We start from the raw sequence: 25,452 nt of genomic DNA, 5'->3' as shown, positions 1-25,452 counted from the left end.
TGCATCCATGTGGGAAACCTGGAGGAGGCTCTTGGTTCCTGGTGTCAGATTGGCGCAGCTCTGTCCATTGTGGACAATTAGAGAGTGAACCAGCAGATGGAAAACCTCTCTCTCTCTCTCTCTGCCTCTGCCTCTGCCTGTCTGTTAACTCTGCCTTTCAAATAAATAAATAAATCTTTAAAAAAAAGTATGATGCCCTTTTTTGTCTTCTTATAGCAAATTTCAGTCAAAGACTACTTTATCTGATGTAAGTATAGCTACCCCTGCTCTTTTGGTTATAGATTGCATGAAATATCTCTTTGGGTATCAAACCTATGTGTGTACTTAAATTTAAAATGTTTATTTTTATATTTATTTATTTATTTGAAAGGCAGAGTTACAGAGAAGCAGAGGCAGAGAGAGAGAGAGAGAGAGAGAGAGGCCGGCGCCGTGGCTCAATAGGCTAATCCTCCGCCTTGCGGCGCCGGCACACCGGGTTCTAGTCCCGATCGGGGCGCCAGATTCTGCCCGGTTGCCCTTCTTCCAGGCCAGCTCTCTGCTGTGGCCTGGGAGTGCAGTGGAGGATGGTCCAAGTCCTTGGGCCCTGCACCTGCATGGGAGACCAGGAGAAGCACCTGGCTCCTGCCTTTGGATCAGCACGGCGCGCCAGCCGCGGCAGCCATTGGAGGGTGAACCAACGGCAAAGGAAGACCTTTCTCTCTGTCTCTCTCACTATCCACTCTGCCTGTCAAAAAAAAAAATATATATATATATATATATGTGTGTATATATATATATATATATATATATATATATGAAGAGAGAGAGGTCTTCCATTTGCTGGTTCACTCCCCAAACTGTAGCAACCACTGGAACTGCACTGAACTGAAGTCAGAAGCCAGGAGCTTCTTCTGGGTCTCCCAGGTGGGTGCAGGAGTCCAGGCACTTGGGCCATCTTCCACTGCTTTCCCAGGTCACAGCAGAGAGCTGGATTGGAAGTGGAGCAGCCAGGAGTCGAACTGGCGCCCATATGGGATGCCAGCACTGCAGGTGGCAGCTTTACCTACTGTACCACCCCTAAAGTGAGCTTTTTGCATGCAGCACATACTTGGGTCTTGGTTTTTAAATTCATTCAGTCATCCTATTCTATGTCCTTTGATTGAGGAGTTTAGCCTGTTTACATTTAAAATAATCATTAATAGAGAAGGATTTACAACTGCTATTTTGTAAATTGTTTTCTGTTACTCTGGCTATTCTTTTGTCTATCTTTGCCTCTCTTACTATCTTCCTTTATGATTTTTTTATTATATTGATATTCTTTTATTTCTTTCTCTTTTTCGTTGTGTAACTTTTATAGGTATTTTTTGTGTTGTAGTTACCTTGGAGCTTACCTAAGATATCTTATAACAGTCTATTTTTAAAATTTAATATTTATGAGAGAAAGAGTGTAAGAGAGAGTACACCCATATCCACTGGTTCATTTCCCAAATGTCCACAATGGTGGGGCTGGACTGGGGCCAAGATCAAAAGCCAGGAATTCAATCCACGTCTCCCGTGTGGGTGGCATAGATCTAACTGAGCCACCACCTACCTCCCAGGTTTCACATCAGCAGGAAGCTAGAGTGAGGACCAGAGCCAGGAGTCAAACCCAGGTACTCCGATAAGGGAAGTGAGTGTCTCAAGTGGCATCTTAAGTGCTGAATCAAAATGCCTGCTCTTCTTTTTTGAAGAACATTTTTGCATAATATTCTTAATTGACAGTTCTTTTGTTCCCAGTACTTGGCATATATCTATATATCCTCGTACTGGAAGCTTTCTTCTAAAAAAATCCACTGGTAGTCTGGTGAAGATTTCCTCATGTGTGACAATTCAGTTTCTATTCATATTTTCAAAATTCTCTTTGGCTTATACCAATTTTATTATTATGTGTCTCACTATGAATTTCTTTTGGTCTGTCTTGTTTGGTGTCCTTTAGGCTTCTTGGGCTTTCCACAACTTCGGGAACTTTTCCACTATTTTATTTCTCTGCAGGATTTTCCTGGCTCCTTCTCTCTCTACTCCTTCTGTAACTCGCATGATGTATATTGGTCCACTTGATGGTGTTCCATAAGTAGTCAAGCCTTCTTCACTCTTTCATTCTTTTTTCTTGTCTGAATTATTTCCAATGACATATCTTCATATTTGCTGATCGTTTTCAGCTCCATGATTTCTGTTAGGTGCCTTATAAATATTTTCTATCTCCTTGAAATTGTCACTTTGTTGACTTTGGTGAGCAGATGAATGTATATTGATGTCATATGGATGTATGACAGATAATTCTGTCAGGTGAATCAGTAATTTTATTTCTTTAAAAAACATATTTTATTTATTTGAAAGACCAAATTACAGAGAGAGAAGGAGAGAAAGAGAGTGAGTGAGCTTCCACCTGCTGATTCACTGCCCAAATGGCTGCAGTGGCTGGGACCAGGTTATGCCAAAGCCAGGAGCCTGAAACTCCATCTAAGACTCGCATGTGGATGTCAAGGGCCCAAGTACTTGGGCCATTTTCTGATGCTTTCCAGGTGCATTATGGGAAAGTTGGATTAGAAGTGGAACAGCCAGTACTCAAATCCATGCTCTGATATGGGATGCTGGCATTGCAGGGGGTGGCCTAACCTGGTACACAGCATAATTTCATTTCAATAGGTTTTGTTTCTGGAGATTTATCATGTTTCTTTGTTTGGAACATCTTTGTCTGATCTTCCATCTTCCTTAGCTCTATGTGTTTATTTCTGTATATTAGACAAAGCAGGAACCTCTCTCCTTTTCCCTGAGCTTTGTACAGCAGAGGGTCCCTACTAGTCTGCCTAGACAGAGGTTCTAGGGCTTTTACCGATGCATTCCCCTCTCAGGGAGAAGCAGACAACAACTGTGGTTTCTTCCTGTTGCTCTGTGTTGAGCCAGAGAGTGGAAGAGTTATGGTATCTACTAGCCCAAAACACCATCTCTGTCCCCACAGTCCTCTGCCCTCCATGGGTAGACTATACTGAACACACCAAAGTTCCAAAGCAGGAAGGCAGATGCCAGCTTTTCTGAGCAACCCTGGAGAATTTGAGGGGCTAGAGGCATGGATCAAATCTTTCTCTTTCCAAACAGTAGCTGAGAGCTGGGATTACTTCTGTCTGCTCCGCGTGTGCTAAGCAGGAAGGGAAATCCATGGCATCTAAGAGCCCACGCTGGCATCTCTGTTCCCCTCAGGCAACCAGATGGTGCTTGTCCTGAGAGAGTCCCAAGTCTGGTAAGACAGAAAACACTCTTCTGGGGAGTTTCCTCAGAAAAACTGGGGCACTGGTCAGTTCCCCCTGCCCGGGGAGAAGCGTGGAGTTAGAGAATCTACCTGATTATTGGAAACTCTGCTGGGGCAGGGATTCTGCTAAGAGACAGTCCTAAATCTCCGTACCAATTGCAGTGACTCTGGTTTTGCACTAACACGATTCAGGACCCTTTCGATTAGTCTTTGGATTCCTTATAAAAGGAACTTGTTTGTGAATTATTGTTGAGTTGGTATGTTTGCCAGGGGAATGAGTGTCCAGGGTTTCCTACTCTGCCATCTTGCTGATGTCTTTTTTTGGCCATTTTTAAAGTTGGATTATTTGTATTCTTGTTGCTGAGTTGTAAGAGTTTTTTAAAAACTATATTCTGGCTAGAAGTCCTTTTTCAGATATTTGTTTAGTATATGGTTTGAAGTTAGGATTGAGGTAGTCTTTTTGTTTGCTTCTTTTAAAGTTTTTTTTAATGTTTTATTTATTTGAAAGGCAGAGTTACAGGGTAGAGATGGGGAGAGTGGAGAATGATTATTGATTCGCTGGTTCACACCCCAAACGGCCACAACAGCCCAGTCTGGGCCAGGCCGAAGCCAGGAGCCAGGAGCCAGGAGCTTCATCTGAGTCTCCCACGTAGATGCAAGGGCCCCAGGATTTGGGCCATCTTCTACTACTTGGCTATTTTGTTTGCATGTTTTGTTTCTTATGTGGGCACTCATCTTTCTTTTTATCACTTTGGAAAAAGCCCTTATTATTTCTATTAGTCCTATATTTTGCAAATACACCCTCCAGTTTGTCAGAGCTCGTTTGGTTTCAGAGGTAGTTACCAGGTTTGACCCTACCATGTTGGCTGTGTGATTCTGATAAGCAAATTAAGCCTTGGTTTCCTTGCATGCTAGAAGAGGACCACATTGTGAATATTAATTTTATGCATCAGCCTGACTGGGCCTTGAGGTTCCCAGGCATTCAGTCAGACATTCTGCTCTGAAGGTATTCCTGGCTGACATTAAGATTAGAACTGGTAAAAGGGAGTGAAGCAGATTGCCCTCCCTAATGTGGATGGGCCCCATCCAATCATTTGAGGACCTGAATAAAGGAAAAAGATTGAGTGAGAGGGAACTCCTCATTGACTGCTTGGTTGGGATATTGATTTTTTCTAGCCTAGGGACTTGAACTGAAATATGACTTCTTGTTGAATCTTGAACCGCTGGCTTACACTGTTGGCTTTCTTGGTTCTCAGGTCTTTTTTTTTTTTTTAAGATTTTATTTAGTTATTTGAGAGGCAGAGGTACAGACAGAGAGATAGAGAGACAGAGATAGGTCTTCCATCTGCTGACTTACTCCCCAGATGGTTGCGATGGGCGGAGCTGAGCTGATCCGAAGCTAGGAGTCAGGAGCTTATTCCAGGTCTCCCACATGGGTGCAGGAGCCCAAGGACTTAGGCCATCTTTACTGCTTTCCCAGGCCATAGCAGAAAGCTGGATCGGGAGAAGAGTGGCCAGACATGAACCAGTGCCCATATGGAATGCCGGCACTGCAGGTAGAGTCAGCCTACTGCATCACAGCACCAACCCTGGTCCTCAGGTCATTAGACTAAGGTTAGAACTGCACAGGGCTCTCTAGATTGCCACCTGCGGTTCTTGGGATTTAGCTTCTGTAATCCCATGAGCTAATTCTTTGTGATTTCTCTCTCTCACTCTGTCTCTCTCTCCTAGTTCAGTTAATGGAAAAGTCTGGACAAGCTAACTGTTTTCTCTCTCTCTCTCTCTCTCATATATCATATATCATCTCTTGGTTCTTTCTCTCTGGACAACCCTGATCTAGTTAGCTATCTTATGTGACTCGTAGTAAGACAGGAGTCTACTTGTGTGAAGATTTAGCTCACTTCCTGAATAAAGACTGGGTAAAATGAAAGTCAAATTATTTTTTGCCATCAGAAGTTTAACATAGGCACTGGCGCTGTGGCATAGGAGGTTAAGAACTGCTGCAGATTGGCCCAGCTCCAGCCATTGCAGCAATTTGGGGAGTGAACCAGCAGATGAAAGATATTTCTCTCTGTCTCTCCCTCTCACTGTAACTCTGCCTGTCAAATAAATAAATAAAATCTTTAAAAAAACAAAGAAGTTTTACATAATGAAAATTCCTTTATAAATTTTTAAAGGAATTTCTCCCATTATTCATCTGATAGTTCCACCTTTTGCATTTAAAAAGTTAAAAATAACTGAAAACATATTTTTGTGCATGTGCAACTTGGGGTTTGATATCTTCTCCCAAATGAATAGCCAGTTGTCTCCACACTGTTGAATTATCTGTTCTTTCAGCATTCTATAAAAGCACAATTTTTAATAGGCATGTGGCTGAGCTGCTGAGGCATTAGTTAAGACAGCTGCATCTTACATTGGAGTTTGTAATTTGAGTCCCAGCTCTCTCCAGGCTCTGGCTCCGTGTTAATGTGCACTCTAGGAGACAGCTTGTGATGGCTCAAGTAGTTGAGTTCCTGCCATTCACGTGGGAGAGAGACTGAGTTCCTGGCTTCTGGCTTTGGCTTGGCCAAGCTCTACAATTTGCAGACATCTGGGGAGTGAACCAATGGAAGGGAAATTTTCTCTCTCTCTCTCTCTCTCTCTCTCTCTCCCTTCTCCTTCCCCCTCCCCCCACCCCATCTCTCCCTCTCCTTCCTTCCCTCTCTGGCTTCCTCTGTCTCTGCCTCTCAATTTTAAAAAAATACACATCATTGTCAAGAAAGTATTTCCGGTCAATGGGATGCATGTCTGTTACAAGGATCGTGAACTGTGTATCCGTGGACTGACATGAAAACACACTCTAAACAAGCTGCTCATGTTTCCTATACTGACAGCCCAGATGGAGAAAAAAACAGACACATTCCTGTTTTTCTTCCTCATGCACCTGCCTATGTGAGATGCAGGATAATAAATCTAATCGGTGTTCCAAAAGACATTTAGTGGTTAAACCCCATCCAGGTCGACAAAGGCAAAGGAAAGAGATTGGTTTTGCGTCACACAAATGTAGGTGAAACATCCAAGCCTTAACCAGTGTTCTCAGGGTGCCTCTGGGCGTGATCAGGCAAGGCTGTATTTAATGGTCTGACAGCTCGTTTCTCGAGCTCAATGGTGTGTGCTTAACCTTTAGGCTCACGCATGACTGGCTGCCCCACTGGCTGCCCCACTGGAGTGGATGCTGACATGATTGGGGATTTAGGGGAGTGATGACTTGATCTCGCTGCTCATACCCAAAAATAACGAACAGATCTGTCACAGTGGCTGCTGCCTGGGTTTGTCTGAACAGGCTACACCTGTCTCTCAGTTCAGACTTACCTCTTGAGGTGGAGGCAATGTAGGCACCTTTAGAAAACAGAGTTTATCAGTTAGAAGCCACCTGCTCTATGGAATTGTGTTAGAGAAGCCCAAATGAACTAAGATGCCCAAGACTGTTCCATTCATTTTTCTCTCCACCTACCCATTTAGATAAAAAAAAGAAAAAAAAACCACACCTGTTCTCTTATTTGGCAAACGCTACCTTAGCTACAACACATTACAACTGCGTGTAGAAAGCAAAACTTCACTTATTGAATGCTTTTTGCTCTTGAATTTCTTTCATTAAGAAGCCATGCAGTGGCCGGCGCCGTGGCTCACTAGGCTAATCCTCCACCTAGCGGCGCCAGCACACCAGGCTCTAGTCCCGGTCAGGGCGCCGGATTCTGTCCCAGTTGCCCTTCTTCCAGGCCAGGTCTCTGCTGTGGCCCAGGAGTGCAGTGGAGGATGGCCCAAGTGCTTGGGCCCTGCACCTGCACGGGAGACCAGGAGAAGCACCTGGCTCCTGCCTTCGGATCAGTGCCGTGCGCCAGCCACAGCGCGCCGGCCGTGGCGGCCGTTGGAGGGTGAACCAACGGCAAAGGAAGACCTTTCTCTCTGTCTCTCTCTCACTGTCCACTCTGCCTGTCAAAAACAAAAAACAAAACAAAACAAAAAAAAACAAAACAAGAAGAAGGCATGCAGTGACCTCTTATGGAAAGGAAACGTTGACCACAAGACATAATCAAAATATCAGGCAAAATCCCAAGCTCCCCATGAAGCTTGGCAGCCCTCCTTTGCCAGTCAGTCCTGCCCTGTGGATGTTTCTAAGGAGTTAGCCAAGCCCAGGGGTCACAGAATTCAGGAGGAGCCAGGAAGCTAGGGAAGCAAGGTGTCTAAACAGCTCCCGTTTCACAGGTGAGCAAGCTGAGGCCCTCAGAGGCGGCAGAGGCAAAAAGCCACCAACTGAGCTATGGGGAAATGTGCCATCAGCCCAGCTCTCCTGCCCATCCTTCTGCATTGCCTTCCTCTTGGAGACAGCTTAACCTGCCAGCCACTCTCTTCGCCTCATAAGCCTCGTATTTGTGCCCAGCAGTGTTCACCGGAAGTGCCACTTCCAAAGGCAGTCCCTGAGAAATGAGGCAGGGGGAATCCCTACCTCTTGCAGCCATCGGTGCTGCTGTTTTTGGTGAGATGGTCCTGCCTCCCAGGCTAGCAGTACCTGATCCAGTGGCTGGAGCCCAGGGATGAACAAACTTACGGGCCAAAACCAACATCTGAAAACTGTTTCTGGGAAAAACAAAAGCCTTTTGGGGCACTTAATGATACAATTGATTTTCTCCTTTAATTTGTTAATGTCATGAATGAATTATGTTGAGAGACTTCATAATTCTGATTGATCCTCGCATTTCCAGGGTGAGCTTTTCCTTATCATAGAGCATTGTTCTGAGACACTGCTGAAATTCTCTTTGCTAATACTTGATTGAAATTTGGCAATAACATTCCTAAATGAGATCAGGCTATGGTTTTCTAGTTTTTTGAATCATGTACCAAGATTGTATTTGAATAAAATTGCTTTATGCTGTGTGTGTATATATGTGCATATATAAAAATAATAAATGAAGATTTATTTATGTGAAAATCAGAACTACAGAGAGAGAGAGAGAGTGCTTCCTCAACTGGTTCACTTCCCAAATGGCCACAACAGCTAGGGTTGGGCCAGGCCAAAGCCAAAGCTTCTTCCGAGTCTCCCATATGGGTGCAAGCGCTCAGGCACTTGAGCCATCCTTTCCTGCATTCCCAAGCATATTGGCAGGGAGCTGGATTGGAAGTGAAGCAGCCAGGACTCAAACCAGAGTCCATATGGGATGCTGGTGCCACAGGTGGAGGCTTAGCCCATTATGCCACAGTGCCAGCTGCTAATGTATATCAGTTTGAGTCAGTAATTTGAAAAATATTCATTTCCTCAGGTTTTCAACTAGGTCTATAGAATCACTCATAATCTGTCCTTTTAATTCTACACTCAAGGAATTGTTGGCTTTTCAAATGAATGTGGGAAAAATGAGAAGGAAGATAATGCCAGAAGCAGTAAATGAGCTGGCGGGAACACATTCGTGGTGACAATTGACCAAGGCCTCATGCCATGTGTATGCAGTCACTTGTTTCCCTGCTTGGTAGGGCTTTCCAACTGTCGGTCCACCTTAGGTGTTCAAAGTTCCCTAATCAGACCCAGGCCTGGAGAATTGCAAACCAAAAAGTTAGAGCCATAAAATCTGGAGTCCAATTTACATACAGTGAACTTTGGCTTGTACCATTCAATGGGTTTGCATAAGCTTGTGAGATACTTCCAAAGATTCACAGAAAATGGAATTGTAAGATATGTCTATTTTGGTGTGAAAAAGTCTTGAAATCCATACACAGTTTTTCATAGTATGTGCTTCCATGAACTTTTTGAAGATCCCTCAAATGCATGGATCTCAACATTTTTTTTTTTTTTTTTTGGACAGGCAGAGTGGACAGTGAGAGAGAGAGAGAGACAGAGAGAAAGGTCTTCCTTTGCCATTAGTTCACCCTCCAATGGCTGCCGCGGCCGGCGCACCGCGCTGATCCGATGGCAGGAGCCAGGAGCTTTTCCTGGTCTCCCATGGGGTGCAGGGCCCAAGCACTTGGGCCATCCTCCACTGCACTCCCTGGCCACAGCAGAGGGCTGGCCTGGAAGAGGGGCAACCGGGACAGAATCCGGCGCCCTGACCGGGACTAGAACCCGGTGTGCTGGCGCCGCAAGGCGGAGGATTAGCCTAGTGAGCCGCGGCGCCGGCTGGATCTCAACATTTTTTACACTAAAATAAATTTATCTTTTAATTCCATTTTCTGTGAACTTTTTGAAGTAATCTCATACAGAGTCCTGTTACCATATCACAATCCAGGTAAAGAGTATTCTTGTCACTCCCAAATTTTCCCTGTGCCCAACTAGTAAGTTCTGTCTCATAACTCCTAATCCCTGGCAACCACTGATCTGATTTTTGTCCCTACAGTTTTGTCCTCTCAAGATTATTATATGTAAACTGTTATGTTTGACACCTTTCAGTTAGCAGTGTTTCTCAGACTCATTCATGCTGTTACACCTCTTTACATTATTGAATACTTTTTTGTTGTATGAATGTAAAATTTATTTACCCATTCATCATTTAAAAGAAATATGAGAGGCCAGCTTTGTGGGGCAGTGGTTAAGCCACTGCCTGCCTCATTGGCATCCCATATGAGTGACAGTTTGAACCCTGGCTGTTCCATTTCCAATCCAGCTCCCTGCTAATGTGCCTGAGAAAGCAGAAGACAATGTTCCAAGTGCTTGGCTCAGCTGTGACCCAAGTTGTGGCCTTTTGGGGGAGTGAACCAGTAGATGGAAGATCTCCCTCTATCATTCTGCCTTTCAAATAAATAAGTAAATAAATACATCTTGTTTAAAAAAGATATTTGAGTGATTTCTAATTTGTGGTGATCAAGTTGTTATAAACAGCAGCATAAAGATTTTTGCATGGATTCATGTTTTCATTTCTCTTGGGTAAATAGAAATAAAAGGAGTGGGATTATTGGGTTATATGGCAAATATGTGTTTAATTTTGCAAGAGACTGCCAACTGGTTTTCCAAAGTGACTGTACCATTTTGCATTCCCATTAGCAATTGAAGAGAGTTAAAGTGGTTCTAGCTGTTCACCAATTCTTTGCATTTTCACTTTTGATGCTTGGCCATGCTAGTGTGCATGGAGTAGTAGCTCCTGTTTTGAATTTGCATTTTCTAATGGTCTATGTGCTTATTTACTATCATATCTTTCCTTTGGTGAAGTCTGTTTAAATTTTTCTGATCTAAGAAAAAAATTTAAATATTTATTCTATTTATTTTGAAAGGCAGAATTACAAAGTGAGAGAGTAAGCGTGAGAGCGACAGCGAGGGAGAGAGAGCAAGAGAGAAAGAGACAAAGGTCTTCCATCCACTAGTTCACTCCCCAAATGGCTCCAACGACAGGGGCTGAAGCCAGGAGCCAGGAGCTTCTTCCAAGTCTCCTACATGGGTGCAGAAGCCCAAGGACTTGGGCCATCTTCTGCTGCTTTCCCAGGTGCATTAGCAGGGAGCTGGATTGGAAGTGGAACAGCTGGGACTCGAACCAGCTCCCATATGGGATGCTGGCACTGCAGGTGACAGCTTGACCTGTTATGTCACAGCTCTGGTCCCTAAAAAATTTTTTTTGTAAAGATTTATTGATTTGTTTGAAAGAGTTACAGAGGTGAGCCAGAGACAGAGAGAGGGAGGGAGGGAAAGAGGGAGAGAAAGAGATTGCGATCAGTCTTCCATCTGCTAGTTCACTCTCCAAATGGCAGCAAAGGCCAGAACTAGTCCAGGCCGAGGCCAGGAGCCTAGAACTTGACCCAGGGCTCCCACATGGGTGGCAGGGGCCCAAGTAGTCAGGCCATCTTCTGCTGTTTTCCCATGGATATAAACAGGGATCAGAAATGGGAACAACTAGGATTCAAACTGGCACTTTGATGTGGGATATTGGCGTCACAGGAGGGTACTTAGCCCCGCTGGGCACAACACTAACCCCCACTTCCCCATTTCTACCCCAAAATCTTGCTGATGCTTTGACTGGGATTTTTAGCAACATTGAGTCTTCCAACATTGAACATACCGTAGCTCCCTACCTAGGCTTTTTACAATTTCTCTTAATGTTTGGGTGTTTCTATCATGGAATTATTACATTTATTTTGTTATATTTATCCCTACATGTTTGATTTTTCATCCTGCTATAAAAATATTGTTTCATAAATTTTAATTTCCAATTGCTCTTTGTCATCATATGGAAACATTCATATAATGCAGTTTTGAATATTGACCTTGAATCCTGTGACCTTCCCCAACTTACTTAGTAGTTCTAGTTTTTTTTTTTAAAGATTTATTTATTTATTTATTTATTTATTTGAAAGTCAGAGTTATACAGAGAGAAGGAGAGGCACAGAGAGAGAGAGAGAAAGGTCCTCCATCCACTGGTTCACTCCCTAGATGGCCGCAATGGACAGAGCTGCACTGACCTGAAGCCAGGAGCCAGGAGCTTCCTCCAGGTCTCCCACATGAATGCAGGGGCCCAAGGACTTGGGTCATCTTCCACTGCTATCCCAGGCCACAGCAGAGAGCTGGATCGCAAGTGGAGCAGCTGGGCCTCAAACAGGCGTCCATATGGGATGCCAGTGCTTCCGGCCAGAGGGTTAACCTGCTGCGCCACAGCGCCGGCCCCTTGTAGTTTGAAAGTAGAGTCCCAGGGCTTTTTTGCATGGACTGTGGCTTGTGGCATAAAATACAACTGTGCTAGTGGGGATGGAGGTGGTTTGTTTTCTGTCTGATCCCTGCACATGGATGAGTAGTGAAAGCCTTACTGTTAGCCTTACCATGACCACCAAATGTTCAGCACTATTTTTCTGAGTGCGTAGACTAAATCCAAATGCCCATCTTCTGCACTTTGTTGGAATCTGTTTCTCTCAGGTTTTCCAATAGGTATTGGCAGAATCTTGTGGGTTGGGATGAAGGTGTTAGTGGTAGAAGGTTGTGTAGGTGTGTGCTGTGGTAGATGTGTGGATTTTTAAGCTGACTGCCATGGTAAACAGGGAGGTGGGCTTCCAGTAATAGGTGTGGTGGACACAGCATTTGGAGACTTTCCAGGAAAGAGTCAAGGTCCATTTTAGGTCCTGAGTGCAATGCCTTATATCACTGCAGCTTTTTTTTAAAGATTTATTTATTTATTTGAAATGCAGAGTAACAGAGAGAGAGGTAGAGACAGAGAAAAAAAGGTCTTCCATCTGCTGGTTCACTCCCCAGATGGTTGCAACAGCTGGAGCTTGGCCAATCTGAAGCCAGAAGCAGGAGCTTCTTGTTGGTCTCCCAGGTGGGTGCAGAGGTCCAAGCACTTAGGCCATCTTTTACAGCTTTCCAAGGCCATAGCGGAGACCGGGATCAGAAGTGGAGCAGCTGGGACTTGAACCAGTGCCCATATGGAATCCTGGCACTGCAGGCTAGGGCTTTAACCTGCTGTGCCACAGAGCCAGCCCCTATTGCTGCTTCTTGAGTTGAGTTCTGTGATAGGTCAGTCTTTCTTCTCGGTAAAAATTCCATGATCAGAGAGGAAGATTTGGAATAGCAGTCAGATGCCAGCTGGGACATCTGCATCCCTTATCAGAATGTCTAGGCTCCAGGCCCTGCTCCCATCCCAAATCCAGCTTCCTAATGTGTATCCTGTGAGACAGGGGTGATCACTCAAGTAATTGGATTCCAGCCACCCACATGGGAGACTTGGTTGAGTTCCTGGTCCCCAGTTTTAACCTGGCCCACCCCTGGCTGTTATGGGCATTTGGGGAGTGAAACAGCAGATATGAGATCTCTCTCTCTCTCTCTCTCTCTCTCTCTAGGCTTTTCAAATGAATAAAATAAATAAAATTTTTTTAAAATTCTATGATCATATAAATACAAAAAATATTTCATGCCATATCTTTCTTTGAAAGAATTATAATGTCCACTGGCACATTAATGACATTGAAAAAAATCTAAGATATAGATACATCATTACACAGCTTTGTCTAATACAGGATTCCCCAAACTTATTTGACCATGGAACCCTTCTTCAACATAAAACCTCTCTCATAGCCAAAAGCTCTTTAGCTTGCGCTCTGCAAAATACACTCAGGAAAATACTGCAATAGATAATTCTGTGATCTCTTTCTCACCTTCAATACGAGAATAATACTCACAGAAGGTTATTATGTTAGAACTAGCTGATTGCTGCAGAATGCGCTGAGCAGGAGAATGTGCTTAGAATTCTGGAAGAGAGGTGTTTATGTTTCAGAGGTCTTACTTTCTTTCTGTTTTGACTCAAACGATGAACAAATATTCTCCCCACTCATGCAACTGAACGAAGCCAAAGCAATCATTGTTCCTACTCACTTCTGTGTTTCTTGGCCTTTCCCGATATTCTCCTCTGCCTGTACTTCAAACTCTTTCTGGCTTTGCTCTGATTTGTTGCATAACTGAGCCATCAAACTGGAAAAAAGGTTTTGTGCGAGAGGCATTATGCCACCTGCTTATGTGCTTTGTGTAGTGATCGGGGGCTGGGATTATGATAAAGTAGATACTCTTTGTCTTCCTGAGAAAAATAACTTTCGAATGATTGACAGCATCCAATTAAGCCCATAATGAAATAAACAACGCTGTAGCTTTTGGCAGGAGGCAGCTCGTGTTGATCCTGTTCGAGACAATAGCTTAGGCAAGGATTTGGGTTGATCCTGGAAGCCAAGTTGTGGCTGTTAAAGCAAGTACAGCGAGGACCCGGCTCTAAGTTGTCTACCTTTGTAATTAAAAGTATAAATGGTTCAAGCCGAATACATCCTATTAGTAAGATTTTAGGAAACAAAAATTTAATTTATTCACATTCGATATGGTCTGTAAATGCCACCATTATATGGCTTCCACTGGCCTTTGATTAGCTATGGATTAATAAAACTTTTATACCTTCTTTGTCAGCCTCATTTTGAACTCTGTTTTTGCATACTGTTACTATTAAATAAATGAATTAGTGTCCAGAAATGTGTCATGCATATTACCTAGCAGCAGGAAGCATAATACAGTGGTCAGCTCCCCGGGAGCGTTATAAATCCTAATGCGCTCGGTACCCTGCTCACGTGGACCTATTAAAAGCGTGATGATTTAGTGGGACAGTATTTGTGCTTAACAATGGAATTTTAGTTAATTCAAAACAATGTAAATCATCTCCAATTACAGTATTTGAATATTCACAATCGCTTCACAAGAACATGTACTTTCGCTAAGCCAAAACCATCTGGAGATACACACACATATATAGGTGTATCTTTTGCAAACCTGGTACCGGGCGGCTTGGCAGGACTAGCTCAGGCAGGTTGGGGTGGCCTATGTGGAAAGGAACCCAGTCTAAAAGAACGATGTTTTTCAGGTGCAGCCGCCCTGCCGAGGCGATTTAGGGCATCCAGACTACAGAGAGAGGGGAGAGAAGCGAGGAGGGGCCCTGGGAAGCTCTTGCCGGCTGGAGGCTCAGGTGAGCGCGGTAATTGCGCGGACGTCGCTGCGAGGCGGTGAGGCGGCGCTCTTCCTACAGGCAGCCCAGGGCTTTTTTGTCGCTGCTGTTTTCAAAGTCATCTCAGATCCGTGTCGGTAGTTTTCTTGATTCCGCGACTGCTGCTGCATCCCTGTGGGTACCGCGCAGACCAGAGAGCATCCCTCGGTTGCAGAGAGGCTGTTTCATGCTCAAGGTCTCCGAGGGCCTTTCCAGGAAATAATGATGATGAGCGTCTGGGAGGCAGTGCTGCTTTCCGCAGTGCGGGGCCAGGGCAGCTAGGGGACCTCAGCCGCAGACAGGGGCGGCCGGCTGGCGGCCAGGCACCCGTCTCTCCTGCAGGGAGAAACAGGACTGGGATTAGTGCAGAGCAGAGCACGGTGAGCCCATGCAAGGAGCTTATTCTGGGTATTGTGGGTCTGACCACTTAGGGAGAAGCCCAACTCCCCTGACCTCCACAACACATCTGGAATGAGTTGATCACTTTTATTTAGTGCAAGACGAAGCCTAGCAGAAAGCACTTATTGAGCACATTTTTCCCCCAGTTTGCCCGTGGGCACAGTCCATATTGTATGAAGCTGTAGTGGATTGCAACACCACGGTTGATTTTAGTTGGTGATAAATAAGGTTAGCGGCTTTGCCATCAGCAAGCCTGGGTTCAAAACCTGATGCTGTGTGCCCTTGGGTGAGTTACTTCCCCTCTCTGCTCTGTCCATCTGTGAGGGAGATATAGGTTTGTGTGCAATAACCTGCAGCTCTGTGGGGGTGGTCAGAACACTCCCAGCGTAGTCCCTGTTTCTGCTGCTGGCTCACAAGGTGGCATCAGTTGCATGAACCACATGTGGTCTTGGCCAGAGGTTCTAAATACAGATCCAACAAGTTGTTTCTTGGCCTAATTTCATGTGACATTGGTACTTATCTGCTGGCTTTTAGCTCACTCTCCATCCATTCATCTATCCACTCATCCTTCCTCTACCCATCCATTTAGTAATACTCATGTATGGTAACCAAAACAAAACAAACAAAATAGGGGGTCTCCCTCTCACCTCCACCCCACAGAGCCTCACTCCTCTCTCCAGTGGCTGCTTTGTCTGTCTGGAGGTATTTATTTATTTATAGGAAAGGCCAAAGTCAGGAGCCTAGATCTCCATCCAGGTCTTCCAAATGGGTAGCAGGAGCCCAAACATGTGGAGCATCTTCAACTGCTTCCCAGGAAAATCAGCAGAGAGATGGATCCCAAGTGGAGCAGCCAGGACTCAAACCAGTGCTCATATGGGGTACCAGCTTAACCTATGGCACCACAACACCTGCCCCGCCAACGATATTTTACCCACACCCAAACACAAATGGCATACCCCACAAGAACCTACTATGCGTTGTCCAGCACCAAAAAAAGTTAGCAAAGTATTTCATGAGTGTTCCCTGTTAGCACTTATCATCTGCTTCATTTTTCTAAAGAACAGCATGATATTACATAGAATGACTGTACATTAACTTACTTAACCAATCCCCTATTGGTGGACACTTCAGTTGTTTGGAATCCTTTGCAGCCACAGACAGTGGTGCACATGGACATATATGATGGCAGGATATTCTTACAACTACAACTACAGGGTATATTCCTAGAAATGGATTCTCTAGGTCAGATTTTTAAAAAAAGATTTATTTATTAATTTATTTGAGACATGGAGTTATAGAGAGAGGGAGATACAGAGAGATCATCCATCCACTTGTCAGATGGCCACGATGGCCAGAACTGGGACTATCCTGAAGCCAGGAGCCAGGAGCTTCTTCCAGGTCTTCCATATGGGTGCAGGGGCCCAAGGACTTGGGCCATCTTTCACTGCTTTCCCAGGTCATTAGCAGGGAGCTGGATTGGAAATGGAGCAGCTGGGACTTGAACTTGCACCCATATGGGATGTCGGTGACGCAGGCAGAGGCTTAACCTACAATGCCACAGCACCAGACCCCAGATTTTTATATTTGGTATTTGCCAAATTACCCTCAAGAAGGATTGTTCTAGTCTAGCCACTGTCCAGTGCTATGAGAGTACTGTTTTCCCTGCATCCTTGCCATTTTGTATTGACTTAAAACGTTTTTTTACTTATTTGAGGAAAGAGAGATCAAGAGAGCTCCCAGCTGATGGCTCACCTCTGAAATGCCCACAATAGCTAGGGCTTTGCCAGATCACAGCCAGAAGCCAGAAACTCAACCTAAGTCACCCATGTGGGTGACAGGGATCTGATCACTTGATCTACCATGCCACCTCCTAGGGTCTGCATTAGCAGAAACTGGAGCTAAAAAATCGAACCCAGGCATTATAATGTGAGACACAGGCATCTTAACCAGCATCGTAACCAGTAGGCTAACTGTCTGCCCCTGTGTTAATTTTGCAGGAGTGGAGAACCATTTTTCTGCCAAGGGCCATTTGGATATTTATAATATCATTTGCAAGCCATACAAAATTATGAACTTAAAATTAGCCTGCTGCACACACTTATGGAATTTCAAGTCCAGCCTGTGGTTGCCTTGGCAGGATCAGACCAGATGATCTCACGGGCCTTATATGGCCCACAGGCCAGACATTCCCCACCCCTGATGGAGCCTCAATGATGTTTTGAAGCTTCGCGTTGTATCTTGACCAAATTAATTTACTTCTTTCCAAATTAATGGCCCTTTTTTGGTGTATTTTTCAGAACCGACAGATCAATATAATAAAATGTAGTAGTTAAATGTTAAAGCCAAATAAATACAAATAGAACCACGGATCTTAGAAATCATGAAGTTTTCTGGTTGGTTTAGTCCAGCAAAAGAAAACAAAGGCTTTCAATACTCAAGGAATGGCCGGCGCCACGGCTCACTAGGCTAATCCTCCGCCTTGCGGCACCAGCACCCCAGGTTCTAGTCCCGGTTGGGGCGCCGGATTCTGTCCCAGTTGCCCCTCTTCCAGGCCAGCTCTCTGCTGTGGCCAGGGAGTGCAGTGGAAGATGGCTGAAGTGCTTGGGCCCTGCACCCCATGGGAGACCAGGAGAAGCACCTGGCTCCTGCCATTGGATCAGCGCGGTGCACTGGCTGCAGCGCGCCAGCCATGGCAGTCATTGGAGGGTGAATCAACGGCAAAAGGAAGACCTTTCTCTCTGTCTCTGTCTCTGTCTCTCTCACTGTCCACTCTGCCTGTCAAAAAAAAAAAAATACTCAAGGAACTTCTCTAAGGTCACGTGGGCATTTAATGGCAGGTGGAGTGGGAACTGTTTTCTCTTGCTTTGGGCCCAGTCTTCATTTCTATTTTATTATTATTTTTATTTATTTGAGAGAGAGAGAGAGAGAGAGAGAAAGAGAGAGAGAGAGAGAGAGAGAGAGAGAGAGAGAGAGAGAGAGAGAGAAATACCCCACCTGCTAAATGTGCACGTGGCTGGGGCTGGGCTGAAGCCAGGAGCTGGAAGCTCAGTCCAGGTCTCCCACATGTGTGCAGGAACCTAATTACTTGAGCTATTAATGCCACCTCCCAGGGTCTGCATTGGTAGGAAGCTGGAGTCAGGAGCTGGAGCCAGGAATTGAACCGAGGCACTCGGGATGCAGCGTCTTACCTGTTAGGCTAAGCGGCTGCCCTTGTCCTCTTTTCATTACGCCGTGCTCTTCCAGGGTGTGGATGTCCTTATGCAACATGGATCACAGATGTGACACTAATGCCCACCACATCTAAAAAGGCAGCTGTGATGAAATGCTGTGCGCATTGAATTTAAAGTCATCCAACCTGCATTCAAATCGCAGGTCTGTCGTTTATTGGCTGTTGTCTTTGGGTAATTTACCTCACTTCTCAGAGCCTCAGAATTCTCATCTACACAACAGTGGTTGTAATACCTGCTCCATAATGGGTACAGCGGTGCCTTGCAGGAGAGTGTGTGGCAGGTATAAATGTTTACTGTGAACTTTTATATAACTGGTCATTTTGCATGAATAATTAGCAGCGTTTAGTATTCCATTAATATTATTTCAAGGACATTTCTCATACTTTTAAAATTCTAAAATAATCTTGCTTTCTCAAATGTAGATTTAAAAGCCAAGGCATCCATGATGAATTTTTTATTGATGGTGGAAGGATGTGGAAGATATGTTCTTTTTTTTAGTAATGGTGACAACCTATTTCTTTTTTAAGAGTTTATTTATTTATTTATTTATTTGAAAGGTAGAGTTATAGACAGAGGGAGGGAAAGACAGAGAGAGAGAGAGAGGTCTTCTATCCTCTGGTTTACTCCCCAAATGGCCACAATGGCCAGAGCTGGGCTGATCCGAAGCTAGGAACCAGGAGCTTCTTCCAGGTCTCCCACACAGATATAGGGGCCCAAGGACTTGGGCCATCTTCCACTGCTTCCCAGGCTGTTAGCAGAGAGCTGTATTGGAAGAGGAGCAGCTGGGACATGAACTGGTGCCCATATGGGATGCTGGTGGTGCAGGCGGAGGCTTAACCTACTGTTCCACAGCACTGGCCCAGACAACCTATTTCTAAGGTCCTCGTTTTGCTTAAGAATGGCCAATAGCTAGTACCCATCATTGATACTTCAGGAAAGGAGAAGCTGCAGTGGATTCCCTTTGCCCTTACACTGAGGGGTTGTGTTGAAAAGGGGGAACCTCAGTGCTACCAGTTTTGACTGAGGGAAGGGAAGTATTCGGATCACTAGGAAAGTTACCACAACCCTTCCAAATATTGATCAAGAACCCTTGAATGAGCACACTGAGCTGCCATGGTCCTGGCTGTGTTGGCTAGGGGAGGTAGGGGCAGGTCAGGCCTTAAGAAATGAGGGCTTGGGTATGCTGTTGCTTGGACAATGCCCACATCCCATGTTGGAGGGCCTCGCTTCAAGACCCGACTCCACTTCTGTTCCAGCTTCCCACTGCTGTGTACCCTTGGAAGTAGCAGGTAATAGCTCAAGTACTTGAGTTCCTGCCACACACATGGGAGGCCCAAATTGAGTTCAGGGCTCCTGGCTTCAGATCAGTTCAGCCAGGGCTGTTGCTGGCATTTGTGGAATGAACTAGCAGATGTAAAATCTCTCTCTGTATCTGTCTCTTTGCCTTTCAAATAAAATGAAAATAATTTTTTAAAAAAAGAAATGAGGTTTCTAGTGAGACCACTGCCATCATTATTTATGTGATCCCTGAATAAATCACTTAATCAGGCATAGCAACGCCTAGCATTTGTTAGCTGCTTGCTATATGCTAGGCATAGTCAACTCTTTTTAAACAGTTAATTTACTTATTTGAAAGGCAGAGCATTAGAGAAAGAGATCATCCATTTGCTGGTTCACTCCCCAAAGCCATCAGCAGCCACATCTGGGTGAGGCTGAAGCAAGGATCAGGAACCAGGAACTCCATCCAAATCTCCCATGTGGATGGCAGGGATCCAAACCCTTGAGCCACCCATCACCTTCTGCCTCTCGGGATACATTAGCAGGAAGCTGCATCAGAAGCAGAGCAGCCAGAACTTGCACCAGGTACTCTGATACTGGACGTAGATGTCCTAACTAGTAGCTTAACTTGCTGTGCCACAATGCCTGCCTCCATTTCAGCCCTCTGAATGGATACTTCTAGTATCATCCTGGGAATTGCCCCCACTTTGTTGACAAAGAACTAGGCAGTTGGGCAAGTGATGAACTTTGCCTGAAGTCTTACAGCCAATCAGTGGCAGAGCTGGGACTTTGACCCCAGCTTGCTTTTATTCCAAAGGCTGTGTGCTCATCTATAGCATCCTGCCTCTGGGGCCACCCTGTGGGGCGGACAGTGACATCCCCATTTTGCAATAAATAAGGCCCTGAGAGATGCAGGGTGAGAATTACTGAATGCCTCGCACAGCTGGGAGAGGATTTAAAGAGAGAATGTCTGGAAAAGTCACCCCTTTACAGAGATGAGCTGATCAGTGTAACACTTGTTGGTCCTGCTGATGGGTAGAAGCTCACACACAGCACAGGGATAATACTGCAGAAGCAGCTGAATAAAAGGTGGGAGATTTGCCTGTAGATTGCTTTGCATGAACAATGCTGCACAATACTCTTTACTGTATTTCCTTAGATAAATTTCCTGGATTATTTTTAATATGGCATAAACATAGCCATAGATAATTATTATAAAAATTGTCAAAGTCTTATTTTATGTTTTAGAGTGAAAATGCCCCTGTGTACAGATTAATAAATACATGCACATACCCCTGCATATACACATTATATATGCACATGTATTTGCATACATATACATGTATGCATGTGCACACACACACACATACAATATCCTTGGTGTTTTCTTCCTGAGACATTCTTATTGTTTTTTTTTAAAAAGATTTTATTTATTTATTTGAGAGGTAGAGTTATAGGCAGTCAGAGGGAGAGACAGAAAGGTCTTCCATCTGCTGGTTCACTTCCCAAATGGCTGCAATAGCTGGAGTTGCGCCTATTCGATCTGAAGCCAGGAGCCAAGAGTTTCTTCTGGGTCTCCCAGGTGGGTGCAGGGGCCCAAATGCTTGGACCAGCTTCTACTACTTTGCCATGCCATATCAGAGAGCTGGATTGGAAGATAAGCAGCCGGGACTAGAACCGGTACCCACATGGGTTGCTGGTGCCATAGGTGGAGAATTAACCTGGCTACAATGCCAGCTCCTGAAACATTCTTATAATTCCATTGGTGGAAAGAATGGAAATGTGTGCCAATTCTTAAATGTAAAATAGCAAGGAATTTTCAAAGCAGTAATTTACCATTGCAACAATGAATAATAAAATTAAAAAGATGAATCTACTCTTTATTCCTGGAAATAATTCATTCCTTCAACAAATGAGCTCTTCTCCTTAGTATTTCCATCTTGCTGTTAGTGTTTAATACTTCTGGGTTTTACTGTCCAATCAGAACATAAACTAGGAAGATGCACAGGCCTCAAGACAATATTATAAAATTAATATATGACTTCATTTTTTTCCAAACACTTGGAAATTTAAGAGAAGAACATAAAAATCATTTATTGTCTGATCGTCTACTGGTAATTGCTATTAATGCTCAGTATTTTTCCCAGTTTGTTTCTATCAGTGTTTTTGTATCTCAGCACTTAGAATTTAGTGAGGATCCAAGGAAAGTGAATATCAAATACCAGAACAAATCAAAATGAAAGGGTGGTGCTTAGTTGTTGTGTTTAAAGGATTTGCTTTATATGTGAAAGTACTGGAAAGAGTTGACTGAGCCTTGCTGTCCTATATGCCACCAAAGTAAGCCACCGCACCCTATTACTTTCTTTTTTTAAAAAAAAAATTTGTTTGTTTTGAAGGTCAGAGTTACAGAGTGGGGAGAGGGTGTGTGAGAGAGAGAGGAGATCTTCCATCATGTGGTTCACTCCCCAGATGGTCACAACAGCCTGGGCTAGGCCAGGCTGAAGCCAGAAGCTTCATCCAGGTCTTCTATGTGGGTGCAGGGGCCCAAGCACATGGGCCACATTCCACTGCTTTTCCCAGGCCATTTGCAGGGAGCTGGATTGGAAAGCACTGCTGTATATTTGAGATGCAGGCATTGCAGGCAGCAGCTTTACCTGCTAAGCCATGTTGCCAGCCTCCCTGTTGTTTTCTTATACAAATTCTTGGTAGTTAGAAAGCTAGGACACTCCACTAGCCCCATAAAACCAATAACTAATATAAACATGAGACACTCAGAAGATTCCCAGTGGCTGAGTTTGCTCACTTTTCTTGACTTGCTCCCCAAGCCCTGGGCAGCTGTGGCTCACAAGAAACAGCCCATCTTGGCATCTGAAAACATCTCAAGCATGTCCAAGCTCAACTCCTTCTCTCCAACCCCCACCTGCTTTTCCCCTTGCCTCCCCCATCTCATTTTTTTTTTTTTTTTGACAGGCAGAGTGGACAGTGAGAGAGAGAGACAGAGAGAAAGGTCTTCCTTTGCCGTTGGTTCACCCTCCAATGGCCGCCGCGGCCGGCGCGCTGCGGCCGGCGCACCGCGCTGATCCGATGGCAGGAGCCAGGAGCCAGGTGCTTTTCCTGGTCTCCCATGGGGTGCAGGGCCCAAGCACTTGGGCCATCCTCCACTGCACTCCCTGGCCACAGCAGAGAGCTGGCCTGGAAGAGGGGCAACCGGGACAGAATCCGGCGCCCCGACCGGGACTAGAACCCGGTGTGCCGGCGCCGCTAGGCGGAGGATTAGCCTAGTGAGCCGCGGCGCCGGCCTACCCCCCATCTCATTTGACACTTCCACCCTCCCATTTTTTAAACCAGAAATCTAAGAGTAATTCTTGCCTTCTTCCTCTCACTCATTTTGACGTGCAACCCATTTTGCCATTTCTATACTCTACATCTCTCAAATGTGTCTACCTTCCTTCATCTCTTTGGCATCAATTCTTCTGAAATTCCTACTGTTGTCTAATTCACTCAACAGAAGTTTTTTAAAGATGTATTTATTTATTTATTTGAAAGTCAGAGTTATACAGGAGAAAAGGAGAGGCAGAGAGAGAGAGAGTCTTCCATCTGCTGATTCACTCCCCAATTGGCTACAATGGCCAGAGTGGGGCCGATCCGAGGCCAGGAGCCAGGAGCTTCCTGCAGGTCTCCCATGTGGGTGCAGAGGCCCTAAGACTTGGGCCATCTTCCACTGCTTTCCCATGCTATAGCAGAGAGCTGGATTGGAAGTGGAGCAGCCAGGACTCGAACTGGCACCCATATGGGATGCTAGCACTGTAGGCGGCAGCCTTACCCGCTACACCACAGCACTATGCCCAGAAATTTTTTAATATGTAGTACATGCTAGGGACCCTGTTCTACAGTGAGAGATACTGGGGACAATCAGGCTTAATCCCACTTCAGACCTTCTATGGAACCATACAGTAAAAATAACTAAATTTATTGTAATGAATTTGTTCGTCATATCTAACATCATCACAATGTTGCCAACTTGGTCAAATTTCTGAGCATCCACTTTTTTTCTGGGAATACTGAATGCACAAGACAAATATGTTTCCTGCCATCAAGGAACACATAGCTTCCAGGAGAACCGCTTTTCCTAAGCCTGACTTTCAGAACAAAAATATTTGATTAAGTGTCTCCATTATTCCCCTTCTTCAACCTACATGCGGCTTCTGCAGAAATGGGTTGGATAGTTGTAAACTTTGGGCCTGATGGAGACTCTGATGTGGACTCCATTCTCTCTTTGCTGTAAGCCTAGACTTTCAATGTTACAAGTGATGGAAACTCAGCTCAAACTGGCTTGAGCCAAAAAGCAGTGTATTGGTTGAAGGAGTTTGAAAGAGTGGACTCTCTGGCTTTAGGCATAGGTGGATCCTGAGGCTCAGTGATGTCTGTCTTCATTAGAATCTCTCTAATTCGTTCGAGTTGGCTTCATTCTTGACCAAGTTGTTCCACATGGGAGAAAAGATGACTCTGAGCAGGTCTTGGCTTACCCAGTCCTTTTATCTCATGACCCCAGCAGAGAAGAGCCCTTCTTTCTCCCAGAACCTACATAGAAAGATCTCATGAAGGCAGTCTGGCCCTATCTGAGTTGTGTGCTTATTCTTGAGACAGTTATGGTGGCCACGAGAGTGCAGAACATTAGCAGGGCTGAGCCATGCCCATCACCAGCTGGAAGGGATAAACCCACTTCTAATGAAACAGGGGCTCAGCTATTAGAAGGAAAGCATGAAATAGCCACAGTGGGCCAGTGCACTAAAGTGAAACACGATCCTTTATAGGTCTCAAGGCTGCAACAGGAAGCGTTTTCCCCCTCACTTAGGAGTAGTGGGTGGGTGTCCCTAGTAAAATGAGATTCTTGAGATCAAGTGTTTGTTTATTTGGATTTGCCAAAAAATCAAGGAGGAAGCTGCCTCAGATCCTAGTTTCTGGAATTCTAGGATTGTTTTGTGGGCTTCTACAGATGTCCCAGTCAACTGGGCACTGCACACCTTCTACATTGTGGGCACTGCCTGGCCCTCCACATCACATGATGTCCACGTCTCTTATAATAAAGCTACCTATGGCTGGAGCCACTGGAGAAAAAGAGGATGCAGTGGGGTGGCTTTCCTGGCAGCCAGGCCTTTGTTTTTTGGGTGCATCACCAAGAGTGAGAAGTGCCCTTTTCTCTTTGCCACTTCTCAGGAGCAATGGCAGACTGGGATGCAGCTGGATGGAAGCTTGATGCAGAAAGAAGGACTAGAAGTTGGTCTTTTGCTGTTGCTGCCAGAAGAGCAGCCAATGGAGCTCATGTTATGGCCATCTACACAGGGCCTGAGCATCTTCATCATATGCTGCTGATTGGGAGACCTCAGAATGGTGACACCAGTTAGCAAAAAGGCCAGTTTGCCCACTGGCTCAGCCCATGACAGTAAGTGAACTTGCTGAAGTCCATAGTGGGCAAAGCTAAAGCCTCTCTCTTTGACCTTTGATGTATACCCTGAACTGAAACCCAAGTACTTTTTTTAGGTTGGTCACAGCCATGAGCCATGGTCCTTGTCCATGTTAAGACAAGAGCCTTATCTGCAATCAGTGGGCAGCAGTGTGTGCTCTGTGAATTCCACTGTTGGCCAATTTTTTTTTTATCATTCCTACTCTGCAGGTGGCTCCCCTGGTCAAATTTAATTGCACAACCTGCTAGTGATTCCAGGTTTTAAGGAATCACCAGTAGAATCCTATAGATTCCACTTCTTTTCCCACCTTCCTCTGCTCCTTAGCTTATAATTAGCCATTTTTCCTTATAGTTTTGAAG

General features: G+C 44.9%; 1 long non-coding RNA gene across 1 annotated transcript in view; it reads left to right on the top strand.

Moving 5' to 3' along the window:
* Positions 1 to 25,452, top strand: part of LOC127483736 (uncharacterized) — a 97,883-nt gene that overhangs the window by 46,716 nt on the left and 25,715 nt on the right. The window contains exon 2 of the long non-coding RNA XR_007910368.2: positions 14,602 to 14,703. This is a non-coding gene — a long non-coding RNA (uncharacterized lncRNA). The remainder of the gene's footprint in view (positions 1 to 14,601; positions 14,704 to 25,452) is intronic.

The sequence above is a fragment of the Oryctolagus cuniculus genome, chromosome 12, assembly GCF_964237555.1.
Source record: "Oryctolagus cuniculus chromosome 12, mOryCun1.1, whole genome shotgun sequence".
Classification (NCBI taxonomy): domain Eukaryota; kingdom Metazoa; phylum Chordata; class Mammalia; order Lagomorpha; family Leporidae; genus Oryctolagus; species Oryctolagus cuniculus.
This window is presented reverse-complemented; position numbering and strand designations above follow the sequence as displayed.